A 16,987-nucleotide genomic window follows, 5' to 3' on the forward strand; every position below is an offset into this window, starting at 1 on the left:
TTTTTAATTTGTATAGGAGCTCACAATGCAAGTTTGCCTTGAGTCTCAGAGGAGACTTTGGACTCGAAATTTGGGGCAATGTTTGAACTGTTGAGATTATGAGGATTCTTGGAAATGGACTAAATGCATTTTACATTGTGATATCAACATGAGCTTTTGGGGGTCAAAGGTAGAATGTTATGGTTAGATATTAGATTCTCCCAAAAGCTCATATGTGAGACAGCAAGAATAATTCAGAGGTGAAATGATTGGATTATGAGAGTCTTGACCCAATAGGTGAATTAATCTTTTCATGGGGATTAACTCAGTGGTAACTGAAGGAAGATAGGGTGTGGATGGAGGAGGAGGGCATTGTGGGGGCATACCTTGGGTGTATATTTATTGTATCTACTGAGTGGAATCTCTCTCGGCTTCCTGGTGTAATGCCTTGAGCTGACGCACTCCACTACACTCTTCTGCCTTGAGGCATGGAATCAGCTCTATATGAACTGAGTCCTCTGAAACTGATTTCTCAAATGAACTTTTCCTCCTCTGATTGTGATTTTCAGGTCTTTTGGTCAGAAAAGCAAAATATATATATATATATATATATGATTAAAACACATTCTATAAGATCATTATAGAATGGAATTAGAAATCAATTGTAAGACAAAAACAGAAACCAGTAAAGCACCTGAAGATTAGATAACACACTTTTGAATGAAAAAATGGACAACAGAAGAAATCTGGGGAGAAATAAAAATATTCTTACAAGTACATGAGAACAGTAATTCAACATATCAAAGTCTCTGTGACAGCATTAAGGCAGTTGTAAGAGGAAAATTCACAGCACTGAGCTTATACACTAAAAAAATAATCTAATATTACATCTCAAGGCTGTAGAGAAAAGAAAAAACCAAGACTAAAATCAGTAGAAGAAAGGAAATAATAAAAGTCAGAGCCCAAATCAATGTAATTAATTTTTTAAAAATGCAGAATATCAACAAAACAGAGTTGTTTTTTTTAAAAAAGATAAACAAAACTGGTTTAACTCTTAGCCAAACTAACCAAAAGAAAGGGAGAAAAACTTGGCTTACCAAAATCTGAAATGAAAAAGAAAATATCACTGGCAGATACTACTGAAATTCAGAGGATCATCAGAAACTATTCTGAAAACTTATACTCCAATAAGCTAGGAAATCTTGAAGATATTGACAATTCCTAGAGACATACATATGATCTACCAAAATTGAACCACAAAATATAGAAAACTTAAACAGATCTATATCAAGACATGAAATTGAAGCAGCCATTGAATGCCTTCCAAAAAAGAAAAGCCCAGGGCCAGATGGATTCTCAGCTGAGTTTTACTAGACCTTTAAAGAAGAACTAATAAGAACTAATACCAATCCTTCTCAAATTATTCCATGAAATAGAAAAGGAGAGAATACTGCAAACTCTTTCTACAAAAGCAGTGTCACATTGATACCAAAACCAGACAAAGGAAAGAAAACTTTGGACCAATATCCTTGACTAACATAGATATAAAAATTCTTAATAAAATATTGGCAAACACAGTAAAAAAGACAGTGCACAATGATCAAGTGGATTTTATCCTGGGAAGGCAAGGTTTGTTCAATATCAGAAATCAATAAATGTAATTTACACAAAGGAGACTTAAAGACAAGAATCACATAATTATTTCAATAATAAAAAAAAGCATTTGACAAAGTACAGCACCCATTCATGTTTAAAACAGTAGAAAAACTAGGGGTAGAAGGAACTAGTAAGGGCTATATATGACAAACCCAAGGCCAACATTATTATGAATGGAGAAAAACAGAAAGCATTTTCTTTAAAAACAGAACAAGTCAAGAATGCCTATTTCTACCATTTCCACCACTCCTGTTTAACACAGCACTTGAAACTGTAGCCAGAGCAATCAGGCAAGAGAAGAAAATTAAAGGGATGCAAATAGGAAAAGAGGAGATCAACTTGTGTCTGTTTGCTGAAGACATGATCCTATATTTAGAAGACCAAAAAAGAAAAAAGAAAAATACCTCCACCAGAAGACTTCTAGAGCTCATAAATGAATTCAGTCAAATAACAGGTTACAAGATCAACACTTATTAATAAATTCCATTTTTATACTCCAATGATGAGTCTGCTGAGAGCAGAAAAATCAGTAGAGGGAAGAAATTGGGGGAGAGAGAGAAGGGGAGGGGTGGGGAAGCACTGGGGACTAAATTAGAACAAATTATATTGCATACTTTTATAATTATGTCAAAATTAATCCTATAGTCATGTATAACTGAAAAGAACCAATAAAAAAAGAAAAAATCATAAGACATTAGACTTGCATAAAAAGGATAAAAGGTTTATACTAAATACCCCGAATCTTTAAATTGCTAAGAGCAATGACAACAACTCAAAGAATTTGCTACTAGTAAACTTTTGACATATAAAGTCATAATGAATAATTCAGGAGGAAAAGTGAATCCAGAAGTACAGAACCAAATTCAAGGAATTTACAAAGTGGGTGGATTTAAAGAAGCATGGACTTTTGAAATAGATAATGGTAATGTCCAACTTGAAAGGGGCATGAAACAAAGTAGAAATAAAACATAATGCAACAAAGCATGAAGACTAGGGGAGGTGTGATTACAGATAAAATGTTAGTTCATATTATTGTCAGGATAAGGGTATAAATATTGATGAATTTCAGACTTGCTGAGGCAATAACTCTGTAAAAATTAAGATTATCCAATAAAAAATGAAAATAAAAGGTAGCCTCCAAACTCTTAAGAGAAAATAATTATTATATATGATTAATCTGATATAAGACAAGGCAAAACAAAGCAAAGTAAAATTACAGTTAAAAAATCACAAAATGACTTTTAAAAAATTAAAAAATGAAATTAAAAATTGTATTAAATTTAAAAAGAGAGATTCAGATAAAGAATAAGACACAAAAATAGAGCTACATGTTGATTATGTAACGCCTAATGCATAAGGTCAAGAAAAGGTTGTATAGCTTTATTAAGATTGATATAAAAGATTAGAAGAAAAAGGGCATTATTTGGATGAATAGAGCTAAAAGGTTTTTAAAATAAGAGAACATCTATGCACATTTATATAGTATGTATCTATATATTTAAAATATTAAAAAGTATTGATTATAAGTGGTATAGAAAAATTGTGAAAATTTTAACTTTTCTCAGAATAAATATTTGAAAGAAGAGTACATATTTGGTGACAATCAATAAGATTGGTCTAAAGATGCAACTGCTAGAAGAAAAGTGAGGGTCAGCACTTCATCTTATCAGTGCAGGCACCAACTTCTGTAACAAGACAACCTAAAGCTCAAGAAATAAAACCAAGAATGAATATGTAGGATGGCATCAAAATAAAAAGTGTATACACAACAACAACAACAAAAATGATTAAGAATGTGAAGAGAGAGCCTATAGAATGGGAGAAAATCTTTGCCAGCTGCACCTCTGACATGATATTATTATCAAGAATATATAAAGAACTCTAAAAAGCTTACCCCAGAAATATATAACCCAATCAATAAATGGGCAAAAGAACTAAAAAGACATTTCTCATAAGAGGAAATGCAAATTGCCAACAAATGTACGAATGGATGTTCAACATTCCAGAAAAATCAGAGAGCTGCATATCAAAACCACACAGAGATTCAATCTCATCCAATTTAGAATGGTAATCTTATTCTTTTTTTTTTTTTAACCTGTCAGAGATTTTATTAGCAGGACCTTAGGGGCTAGTCACAGAAGAGAAGGAGAGGGAGGGAGGGAGGGAGGGAGGGAGGGAGGGAGAGAGAGAGAGAGAGAGAGAGAGAGAGAGAGAGAGAGAGAGAGGAGAGAGGAGAGAGGGGAGAAAGGGGAGAGAGAGGAGAGAGGAGAGAGGAGAGAACAGAAGAGGGGGAAGAGAGTAAGATAAGAGAGGGGGGTAGAATGGTAATCTTATTCAATAATGCAAAAAATAATAAATGCTGGAAAGGATATGGGGGAAAAGGTACACTCATACATTGTTAGTAGGACAGCAAATTAGTACAAACCACTTCGGAAAGCAGAATGAAGCATTCCCAAAGGATAGAAATAGAACCACTACATGACCACTCCTTGATGTTTATCCAAAAGAACTAAAATCAACATAATATAACGATACAGATATACCAAAGTTTATAGCAGTAGCAGTATTCACAGTATCCAAGTTATGGAACTAGCCCAGGTGCCCATCAAAAGACAATTGGATAAAGAAAATGTACACAGACACAATGGAGTCTTACTCAACAATAAAGAAAAATAAAATTATGGCCTTTCCTGGTAAATGGTTGAAACCGGAGAACATCATATTAAGTGAAATAAACCAGACTCACATATCTATCAGGGGTGTTTTCTATGATATTCAGAAGCTACAACAAAATGAGGAGAAAAAAATCAGGGGGGTCCTCAGATCTCACTAGGAAAGAGGGAAGATCAGTGGAGTAGAAGAAGGAGATGAAGGAGAAGGGAGGAACTACAGAATAAATTTGACAGAATTATACTTTGTGCACATATAAGTACACCACAGTGAATTTCACCTTCATGTATATCTACAAATTACCAGTTAAAAATAAATAGAAGAAATATCAGGAGAATAGACCAATGGGAATAGGAGGAGGGAAGAGAAGAGGGAAAGAGGAGACATCCAGGAATGAAATGGAGCAAATTAAATTCCATAGACATGATTATGTCAAAATGAACCCAAATATTGTGAATCACTATAATGCACTAATAAAAGAATTTTAAAATAAAAAAATAAAGTTTTTAATAATTAAAAAAAGATTTGCTTGAAGAATGTGTATAACCATATACTAAGCAATTAGGAAATGCATATTCTTTACCAACCCACATGATACATTTATAAAATTTATCTTCCAGGACCATAAAGCGAGTTTTAAAAATTCTAAAATGTCAACACTTTTATAGGATAAAGTTTCAGGTAATAGTTCAATAACTGTAGAAAGAAATAATGATGAATCCTTCCCAGAAGTTTGAAAATTTAAAATATACTTCTAAGTATTTTATGAACCAAAGATCCAATCATAAATTTCAAATTTTCTTTATCTTTATTTTAGAATTAAATGACAAGGAAAATGCAGATTTTCAACATTTGTAGGATATACTACTTATAAATGTAAATCTTTGAATAAAAAGAGAAAAAGATTCAAAATGATTACACTAAACACCAGAATAAAAACTTAAAGTAAGAATAGCAGAGAAAAAATCTAATGGAAATAGATAAAAAGAATATGAAATCATTGATTATGTAGAGACCAACAATACAAGTTTAGCAAAACTAAAACTTTATTTGAAGGGCATAACAATAGACATAATATGTGACTAGAATGAGAAAGAAAGGAGAGAGGGAGGGGGAGAGAGAGAGGAAGAGAGAGAGATGAAACAGAGAGAGAAAGTTGAGAGACAGGGAAAGAGAAAGAGCAAGAAGGGCAATGTGGCAATATTAGGGGACTTCTGTTTATGACCTTGTGGACAGTTATCATTAATCAGTTGTCACAATTAGGGCAAACTGGGAAGTCAAAGTAAGTATAAAAAATTCTATTTGAAGGTTTTTATAAAGGTAGATTATAAGTGAATAAAGATTTTCTAGGTCATGATGGAGCAAGGTAAAGGATAGAGACTGAGGGACATGGGTAACACTATTGAAGTTTAGTTTTCCTCTAAGAAAATTTGCTCATTGAGGAAGTAGCAGTTTCAAGCTGGAGGAGCAGTTTTGGTGGTCTTGGGCTAAATGAAATTGACTCTGGAGCCAAGAGTAGAGTTGGGCAGAGTAGAGTTCCTGAAAACCACCTTCATCTTTCCTTTGGATAGACACATCTAAGATATATGTTGGGAATGAAAATGCTTGATATGTCATAGAATAGACAAATTGATCAATTAAATAAAACAGAGTCAGAAATCCACCTATATTTCCACGATCAATTGATTTTGCCATTGTATTGGCAATATAATGAGGGAAAGGAAAGCATGCTGAAAAAAAATTAGGTATCTGCATGGAAACAAAATAATGACAGGAAAAAAAACAGGCATTACATTACAAATAGTAAGTTCATGTGGATTCTGTAACTAAAATGAAAAGCTAAGACAAAAAAAATACTTTTAGAAGAAAATAAGAGAATATCTTCGTTACTTGGGAGAAGCAATGGTTTGTCAGACAGCATTTTGACAACACTGACCATAAAAAGAAAGAATTGATAAGAAGGATGTCATGAGTTGATTTGTGTCCCCTCAAAAAAGATATGTTGAAGTCCAGATCTCCAGCACCCCATAAAATGACCTTACTTGGAAAAAACCTTATTGCCTATGCAATTTGTTAATATGAGGTTATAATGAAACAGAATAAGCCCCTAATCCAACATGACTGTTGGTGTCCTTATATGATGACAGTCAAGAGACAGACACACAGAGGGAGTGAAGATGGAGGCAGGGCTGGTGATACCGCTAAAGCCAGAAATATCAAGGACTGCAAGAAGTAGAGAGAAGCCGGGAGAGGGGCATGGCATAGATCATCATTCAGAGCCTCAAAGAGAACAACTTTAATGAAGTGTTGATTTTTATCTTTCACAATCTCCAGATTGTGAAATAATAAATTTCTTTTGCTTCAGCCATGCAATCTTCAATACTTTGTTATGACAGCCCTAGGAAAATAAATTAAGCTTCTTGAAATTAAAAAATGCTGCTCACCAAAATCCACAACTTAAGATAGTTGATATACAACTTACAAACTGGAAGAAATATTGTCAGGACACAAATCTGACAAAAATAATCATATGTAAGATGTATAAAGAATTCCCATAACTCAATAATGGAAGGCAAACCATCACGGTGCCCCGGGTTTAGCTCAGTGGTATGGCACTTGCCTAGCATGTATAAAGCCCTGGATTCAATCCCCAGCAGCAGAAACTCCAACAAGAAATTATAAGCAAAATATTTAAACACATACTTTGCAAAGTGAGATACACAATAATCAATAAGTGTATCAAAAATGCCCAATATCATTTGCTGCTATGGTTTGAATATGAGATGTCCTCCAAAAGCCTCTGTTAATGCAGAAATATTCAGAGGTAAATGGTTAGATTATGAAAGCAGTAACCTAATCTCAGTCCAACCTAGTATGAATGGACTGACTGGTGGTAACTGTAGGCAGGTGGGGGGGCATGGCTGGAGGAGGTGTGTCACTGGGGTCATGCCCTGGAAGGATTGTTCTTCCTTGCAACCTCTTCCCCCATCTTTTTCTCTCTCTGCTTCCTGACCCTTACCATGAGTTTAGCAGATTTCCTCCAATGGGCTTTTCTGCTGTGATATTATGGGTCATCTTAGGACAATATCAATGGACTGAGACCTCTGAAACCATGAGCCCCACCCCCCCCAACACTTTTCCTCCTTTAAATTGTGTGTTTTTTCCCACAGTAATAAAAAAGCTAACTAAAAAGTTTACTGTCAAAAAAATGCTTACTAAAACACTAAAAAGATAGCATTAAATATCCAATTACAAGAGAAGAAGAGAGAGAGGGAGAGAGAGAAAGAATTGAATATTGAAGCAGGTTGAGAATAAACAAAACTCATTTTTCTTTGTAGGACTGTAAATGATATCAATATTTTGTAAAAGTTTGTTTCTTATGAAATTAAATAAATACTTCCTCTTTGACTCAACATTTTCACTCTTGGATATAAGTCTCATTAAACTGAGAACATGTATCAACAGCGAGTTGTACAAAAATGCTTATGAAAGCTTTGCTCATGCTAACAAAAACTGAAAACATCCCACATGTATATCAAATGATGGATGGAAACAGAAGCAAAGATACAGTCATACAGTATAATATTACTCAGCAATAAAAAAGGAACAAATGAACAATAGGTGAAACAAATGGATGGAACTTAAAAACATTATGCTGAAAAATTAAGTCTTTCTTTAGAGTACATACTATATGATTCCATTTCTATGAAGTTCTAGAGCATGCTAAAATAATTCATACTGGAAAAAAATCAGAAGACTTTCCCTGGGAGAATTAACTATAAAGGGACAAAAGGGAAATTTCTGGTGCCATAATATTTTATATATTGATAGAGGGTGAGTTCATAGGCACAAGCACTGGTCAAAATTCACAAAATGATATTGAGATAGGATAGAAGAAATAAGAAACAGGTAGAGACAGTCATACAGAAAGGATAAGAAAATAGAATTATTCAAATTCAAAAGTTCTGCTTTCATTTCCAGGCCTGTAACCCCCAAAGACTGTCTCTTTTCCTGATCCATTACTCCCAAATTCTTGAGAAATCTGTAAATCTATCTATATGTGCACTGTTAACCGCCCAATAGTTAGATCAAGCAAAGAGGATGCAATTATGGGGTTCTTCAAGAATCCATAATTTCGGAAACTTTCCATGCTATCTATTGATCATTTTAAGAAGATCACCTCAGCCTAAGGATCCAGAGATTGAAAAGACCACCAGAAATCATTTTGAGATCACTGGATTGATATCATTCTTACATATTTTTCCATACCCACCCATTACCAAGTTTCCTTTAACAGAAGACTCGGAACACCAAACCTCCTCACTCTAGAGATGGTCCTCATTATCCATTAAATGTGTGTTCTTTTCTTTACCCAAATAGGTGTCTATCTCAGGCTAGGTACGTCAATGGTATTGCAATTGCCTAGCATACAAAAGTCCCTGGCTTCAATCCTAAATACCAAAAAAATAAATAAATAAATGATAAGCATCTATCTGTTGAGTGTGTCCTTATTCTCCCTTAGTTATGTATCTGTTTTCCTAAATAAACCTTGTCAATACCTTGACTGGCACATTCTGTAATGCTTTTCCATCATATAAGCCAATGATACTACTGGGAGTTGAGCCCCTTTTCTTTTGGGGAAATCCTGGGATCCTTCTTGGGTGACAACTCTTCTCCTGTGACAATATAATTTTGCATCTCAGTGTAATGTTATCTTAAAAATAGAACAGTAAGTAAAAATCTCCAGTTAATATTATGAATGCCAAACTTTTAGGGATGCAATTTGCTTTGAGATATATAAAGAAGCAAGACAGATTGATGGATAGATGTATAAATAGATTGATAGATATTTTATATGGCAAATACAGCAAATTTAACTGTAGAATCTAGTTGATGAGTGTATGTTGTTCACTGTGCTGTTTTGTTCAATTTTTATGTATGTTTGAAAATTTTATAATGAAGCATCGAGGGGAAAATGGAAACTGATTGTAGTAAGAATAAAATTGTAACAAACCCAGAAGGCAAGAAGGGTAAAGAATATTCTAAAAAACTGGGCATTCAAAAAGTATGAAACTACAATGATAACAACAGAGGTGGCATTACAAATTAGTGACAAAAAAAATAGATCTAGTAATAAATGGTCTCAGAATAATTGATTATTCATAGGAAACAAAGAAATCTCACATTCCATCAAAACAAAAATTCAGATGGATTAAAGATCTAGATATAGAAACAAAAATTACATCATTTTTTTAAAAAATAGATTTTTATTTACAATCTTGGAATTAGCAAGGATTTTCTAAAATACAGAAAATAAAAATCATAAAAAATTAGCATTAAATTCAAACAACTTCTGTGTGACAAAGGCGATCATAACAAAAGTGAAAAGGTTAGTCACAGACTGAAAATTATCTTTTCAACCTTTATAATTAAGAAAGGGTTGGCATCCAAGAAGAAATAAAATTCCTACAATTAAAAAAATTAATAAAAATGGACCTCAGGAGATTCAAAGAGGCAAAATAGAAAATGACACACACACACACACACACACACACACACACAAACAAATTTGTTAAGCCAAGTATCCTTGGCAAGATGATAAATACAGTTAACAGTGAGGAGACATTTATAGTATCTTACCACAGGCACAATTGAGAAGATGGGGGAAACAGGCTGATTTACATACCGACAGAAGGCCACTAGCACAGTCAAAGGCACAAGGACCTAGCACCAGGGTCTTTCTTGAGAAATTCATACAAATGTACATAAGACATGTTCTTTGCAGCTCTGCAATGCAATCTAAATATAAACTGATAAAATATAGAAAACTTTATTGTATCAGATTTGTGTATATGGTGATGAAATAGTAGAATCTAGAATTAAAAAAAATAAACTCTACATGTGGCATCATGGGTAGACATTAAAATGCAATGTACATAAAGAACATAACTGCAAGATATCAGATTCAGAATGATACCACTTAAGAGTAATATTAAATACTAAAAATAATAGAAGATATGGTTTAGAGACCCAAATATATCTAAAATAATATTTTAAAAACATGTTTTGAAGTGATATCAGTTTTAAGATAATATTCATTCCATGGAAGAGAGAGAAGGAATTGTTGGGGAGATATGGGTCTGTAATTTCATTTCCTCTTAAAAGAAAGACGAAAGGTAAATATAGCCAAATTTTTTAATACAGGTATCTGTCATGTGACTTTACATAGTTTCCTTTTTGTTTAAAATTTTCCAAAATAAGATTTTAATTTTTTTTTTCCAAAGGAAGGAAAATTTCACAATTCATTTGTTTATTCTGCAAGGGAAATACTACAGAGTTTTGAATGACTACAACATGTACTTGATTTTACTTATTTACATGCTTGAAAAGAGTTGTTCATTTTTTAAAAGCAATTTTCTAGGGCTGGGGATGTGGCTCAAGCGGTTGCGCGCTCGTCTGGCATGCGTGCGGCCCGGGGTTCGATCCTCAGCACCACATACCAACAAAGATGTTGTGTCCTCCGAGAACTAAAAAAAAAAAAATATTAAAAAAAAATTCTCTCTCCTCTCTCTCTCTCTCTCTCTCTCTCTCTCTCTCTCTCTCTCTCTCTCCTCTCTCACTCTCTCTTTAAAAAAAAAATAAAAAAGATAAAAAAATAAAAGCAATTTTCTACAAAGTTCCATCAGAGTTATTTTCTCTTTCCGGAACGTGCTAGAAATAAGTAAAAGGCAGCACTAAGCACATTTCAAGCATCACTAAAAGTGGCCAATCTGGAACAAAGTTCTCACTCATGAGGGGAAAAACCTTTTATTCCCTGAAAGTCCAACCAAGGGACAAGAAAACTAGTTATATTTGTCTTGCACATTTTATTTTATTTTATTTTTAAATTTTAATATTTATTTTAGTTTTCAGCGGACACAACATCTTTGTTTGTATGTGGTGCTGAGGATCGAACCCGGGCGCACGCATGCCAGGCGAGAGTGCTACCACTTGAGCCACATCCCCAGCCCAGTCTTGCACATTTTAAATTTAATTTTGGTTTTAATTATTGTTTTTTTTTAAACAGCAGTATAGACAGATAGCCCAAAAATAAATTTAAGGCTCCTGATGTAAACTACCCTCAGAATTATAAACTTCCATTTCTCTAGCCATTCAATTCTGATATTTTGCTTTGCAAATACTAGATCTTTAGATAAATTTTAGTAATGCAAACCAATAGTGTTTCTGTTTGGTAATCTTTCAAAAATAGAATCAATTAGGTAATCAAAGGTGTAAAGTCTTAATTTAAAGCCAATAGCAAGTAGTCCCACGTTCTTGAATCCTTTCGCAGTGTCAAAAAATATCCTCTAATGATATTATCTCCTTTTTTACAACCCTGTGTAATAATCTTATACCAGAGGATATTGAGGATATTAATTAGTATTGCCCAGGGAACATGGCTCAAATGTAGCACTGTATCTTTTCAAATCTAGCAAGCAGCACAATGTATAGCTGTGCTTAGGAAACATTTGGTGTGATTTTTGAGTGGATAGAGACATGAGCAGAAGCTTTTTAGATAGAGAGATGGATGAATATCTAGTTTCACATCATGGTGCTTTTACTATACCACATTGTTTCTCTGATAATTAGTTCCTCATTAATGAATATGAGTATGTAGCTGACTTGTTATCTATATAAATGCCTAATTATGAGTACATTTTAATCTGATTTTAAACTGTATAATAATCTTACTGCTGAACTGACCCATTTATATACCTCAAACTGAAAAGGTTCCTATGAACTTATTGCTCATTAATTCTATCTAAAACTAAATTTAAGATTCTTACTTATTTACCAAGTAAGGCATTTGACACTTAGCATGTACTTCTTGTTTTATTCATAGACACTTTCTTCTTTTGATAGTATATGATTAATATTACAGATATAGTTGTTTAATAAATTTTTATTTTATTTTTTTGAAAATTAAATGAATGTGTTATTAAATATTCATCTCCAACATGCCATTCTGCTCAATATATTCATTCATATTGAACATTTGTTAAATAACATTTACTTATTTATTAAATAAATACAGAATACAGTGTTGATCCAGAAGATAGTGGTTTTTGTTTGTTTGTCTGTTTGTTTTGATTTTGGCAATGCTGGTGATTGGATCCAGGACCTTGTGTATATTGGGCAAATGCTCTGCCACTGAGCTGCACCTTTGGCCCAAGATAGCAATTTTTTACTCATGACACTTAAAGGGTAATGAGAGAAACACACAAAAATTTTAAAAAAGCCATTAACAATTACAAATGATGTCAAGTTCCATAAATAAAATAAATATTGTATAATGACCCACAAGAACTTACTCTGATAAGGTGGTTAGGCAAGCTTTTTTACGGAGGTGCCATGGAGACCAAGATGGAAGAGAGTAGCCCCAGACCCCTGGAGAGAGAAAAAGCACTGGCTGTCAACCACAGGGAATGTGTTTAGGGTGGAGATTTTAAAGGGCCTTTTCAATCCAGTATCTGAAAGTTTCTTGCAAAATGCCAGAGAGATGGGGAGATACAGCCAATGTCTTACAAGAACATAATATGAAGAAGAAAGAAGAATCTTTGTAAGTATAATTTAAAATTATACTAAGCTTAACTGTAAGTTGAGTAACTATAATTAGAAAGACTCAACATATTTGTACAATTAATATAAAAATCAAATAAGATATAGCAAGTTCATTAGAGAGAGCTTGTGAAACACAAAATAGGAGCAAAGACCCAAATAATAAAAGGAGAAATGGAACTAAAAGTGATTGAGGAGACCAATTTTCATACTTTTATCTGCCAATATGAGGGAAAATGTAATTTTCACACATTATTTAGCTTGCATTAATTTATGAGTCTATTTTAATTTTCTCCCCACAGTGCTATTAGTTTGTTTTGTTTACTTTTAGAGTCCTTTTAGAGTTTGATATAGTAAATAAAGACCTCCAGGTAAGATGGCAGTGCCAGTTCTAATAATCCCATTTCCAGGTTCTTTTGGAAAAAAAAAATCAAGGAAATGAAGTTTTTAACATGTAAAAATGTGTACCATCATTAGAAATGGGTAGAGTCTAGCACATATACTCTAATTTCAGATAGATTTATTCAAATATAGAAAACAACTCAAAAGGAAGGGATGAGAGACTGACCTCAGCTTTGTTACCTAAGAAAGTTGTTCAGCTTCACTTAAGAAGAGATTCAGGTAAAAGACCTAAATAGCAGCGGTAAGGGTTGACCCCTAATAGCAGCGGTAAGGGTTGAGGGCAAGGGCAGACTGAAATATTGAAAGCATTCATGAAGTAAGTTTTAGAGGTTCTTACCCAGGCAACAACGGGGGGAAACCTGCAGAGTGGTAGGACCTCTGTTTAATGAAGCAGGATTTTTGATGAGCATTAGTGCCAGGAAGCAGGTCAAGTATAACTGGACTTTGCAACTTGTGTGGCATTCAAGACTAATAGAAAGCTAAATCTATTTAACTTACAGTTTCATCTCAAATAAAACACATTCCATGTAGAAACATCTGAAACTGATCCTGCCATCTTTTGGAAAACCTGTCTTTCATCGACATTCATGACACCACACTTCTCTAATATGTTCTCACCCTAATCAGTCTTTGACCAGTCTTTAATTTGCTGCTCATCCTTGCAATCTTTGTGCTCCTTCCTCAGACCTCAGAACTTCTTACACGCCAAATTCTTCTGGGTAATTAATATCCATGTGATTTCACCCATTCCACGTGTAGATTACTAGATATCTCTCCTAAGCCACTCACACCATTTATTCAAAGCTCTGAACGTGAAATTATTCAGCCTCCATCCCATTTCCACCTGCTCTCCCATCTCTTGAACCCTTTCTGTTTGACCTACTCACGATTGTGCCATTAGTGCCCACCCAATTTTTTCATTATGGTGAAAGTGCTCAATAAATAGTTGTTGAATGAATGAACAGATGGATGGAATGATGGGTGGATGGATAGGGGGTGGATGAGTGGGTGGATGGATGGGTGAATGCATGGATGGGTGGATGCATGAAAAAGGAGATGGGGGCAGGGAGGAAATCAACTGAGTCTCATAAAAAGAATGGTTACAATGGTCTCTTCAGATCATTAAAATAGGACCGAGGATATATAAAAATAGAGTAGGTGCATTGCTTATCATTTAAAAACAAGGTTCATGTGTAATTCTATTTAAAAAAAAATATTTCCAGACCAGTTGGATATCAGGTGAAAATTTTAGTTTCTTATGTGCACACTACTATCATACCCAGGTTATGGGGATTCCATAAACAGAAACTGTGTGTTCCTGGGTATGTAGTCACGCATTCTGTTTCTTCAAGCATTCACAAGATCCATGTGAGTAAAGAGTTAAAAATGACCTTAGAGCTGCAGGTTTTCATTCACTGGGGAAATCATAGAATAGCAATTTAACAACCCTCTAAGTGCAGAGCTACAAGCAAACAATGAATTCTGGCTTGTGTAATGCTATTATTCAATTGTTTTGCCGGAACTAAAAATGTGACAAAGATATGGGAAGCTGGAGAAACAAGAACAGAATAAAGAAGTTTAATAATTAGTTGAATACTGCATTTTAAAGCAACAAGGGGAAAATGATAACCTCTAAAATCTATTTTCTCTTCTTACTTAAGAACAGGTCATGTCAGATAAACAAAGGCTCAAATCAGTGCCCATATGACTGACTCACAGGGGGACTGAACATGAATTGCAGTCTCTCATCTCCAGCTTTTAGTGACACCTCCATATGGTTTATCCTTCAGTGAGACCATGGAGATCTGTTAATGAGCTTGAAAGAGTTGGCTGGTTAGTTGGCAAGAGTTACCTGCCATTAGCTATTTAGAGTTTTGTAAATCAAATTGCTGATTCTGAGAGACCCCCTCCCCCTTCACCCCAAAACGTGAGTCATTCTCTCATTAGTGGCCTGCTTTCAGCAATTTGTAATTACAGATTGTGTCTCTGTTAATCACTTGACAAATGATACTTCTCTGCCCACAGGTTTACTGAACTTAGTTTACTTTGAAATCATGTCAAATGAGTCTGATGTAAATTTGATTTTGATTGTCTACTTTAGTCTTCCAGATATGTAATCTGAATTTTAACTTTTTTTTTCTCCAAAAGAACCATATATAACTTGTTTTTCACAAATAACTTTACTCTGGGAACATTGTGTGTGTGTGTGTCCGTGTGTGCTTGCATCTTACAACTCTATACACTAGTGTATGTCACTGTTTTTCAGGTTAACAGGACATTTGACAAGATCTGGCCCACAAATAGTTTTAATGTGCTTTCCATTTCATAATTTACATGTTCCTCAAATCTCATACTACTCCCCTAAACCCAAGAGTTGGGGGTGGGGAGACTCTGGAGTAAATAAAAAATATAGTGTGCTACAAAAAAAAAAAATGTCTTTTAGTGAGCCTGGCAGCACCCTCAATTTTTCCAGGCAGGCCTTCATTTCAAACAAAAGACCGGAAATTATGGTTGTCTGAAAACCTAAGAACAAGAGCAATAGAACATATGCTCCAGCTTTATAAATAAGAAAAGCACTATACAGTACATAAGCAACTGCACTCACAGAGCTCTGGTCTCTTCCTTATGCTGGGGTCCATGTGACATCATATGATTCCAAAACCTAATTTGCCTCACTACCCCACCCATATATGGTAGTTACTTGGATGCTGAAACAGTGAGTCTAAATTAAGCACATGTTCTAACTTTGCAAAGAAAGTATCAAGACTCTAGTATGGATTTTAGCAGAGAAATAGACACACACTTAATCCCTTCAGATTTAGAGCAGATTGTCAGCCTTGGAGGCATTTTTCCCCCCTCGGCTTTTTCATTTGTATTGCTTACCTCGGAGCATTTTAATACTTAGGACCCTGATCCTTCCAATGACAAAATCCCATAGGGCATTATCATTGTGGCGGAAAAAAAATAAATTACTATGCTTTTTGTTCTCTTTCACTGTAGAGCATTCATTCTGCTTGCAATTTAGATTGAACAGAAAATCTGCTAATATCAAAAGGACAGAAGATCAAGGTACCCCGTGAAAGTGTACAATGTCATTTTTAAAATATAAAAAATAGCATGCAATTTAGAACTCTCTTTACTCAGTGTGGTCCCAAATGAAATACAAACTTGCAAGACATAGGAGATAAAGTTGGTAATATTGAAAGGTGAAAACTTCAGTCTCTTATTAGCCCGATATCTGACAGTTATTGAATCATAATATGGGAAGAATTTCCCTAAGTGTAGTGTGCAGTATTAGAAAATAACTTATTGCTGGACAAAGTACAAGGTGGGAGGAAATAAAAAAGAGAATGAGTGAGTCTTCTGAAAAGTAGATATTCTAGACTGAATGCTGCAAGCACTTGCATTAGGAAATTAACATTGTTTTGGCTTTTTTCCATTGGCCAACTTCTTTTCCATACTCAAGTGTGAAATGGCCAGCAGAAATCGGTTTGACAAAGACAATGACTCAGAGCTTCTAAATATTTTCATGGGTTGAATGTGCCCTAGGATAAAAAATATTACATTTCCCAGAGTTGGGCTATTTTATTAGAATAATGCCCAGTGAACAGCCTTTAAACATCATATTATTTGAAAAACAAGTTGAACAAATGGTTTTACATTTGGATATCACACAGAACAA

Source organism: Spermophilus citellus, assembly GCF_964194105.1.
Source record: "Spermophilus citellus genome assembly, chromosome: 4".
NCBI classification, from domain to species: Eukaryota; Metazoa; Chordata; class Mammalia; order Rodentia; family Sciuridae; genus Spermophilus; species Spermophilus citellus.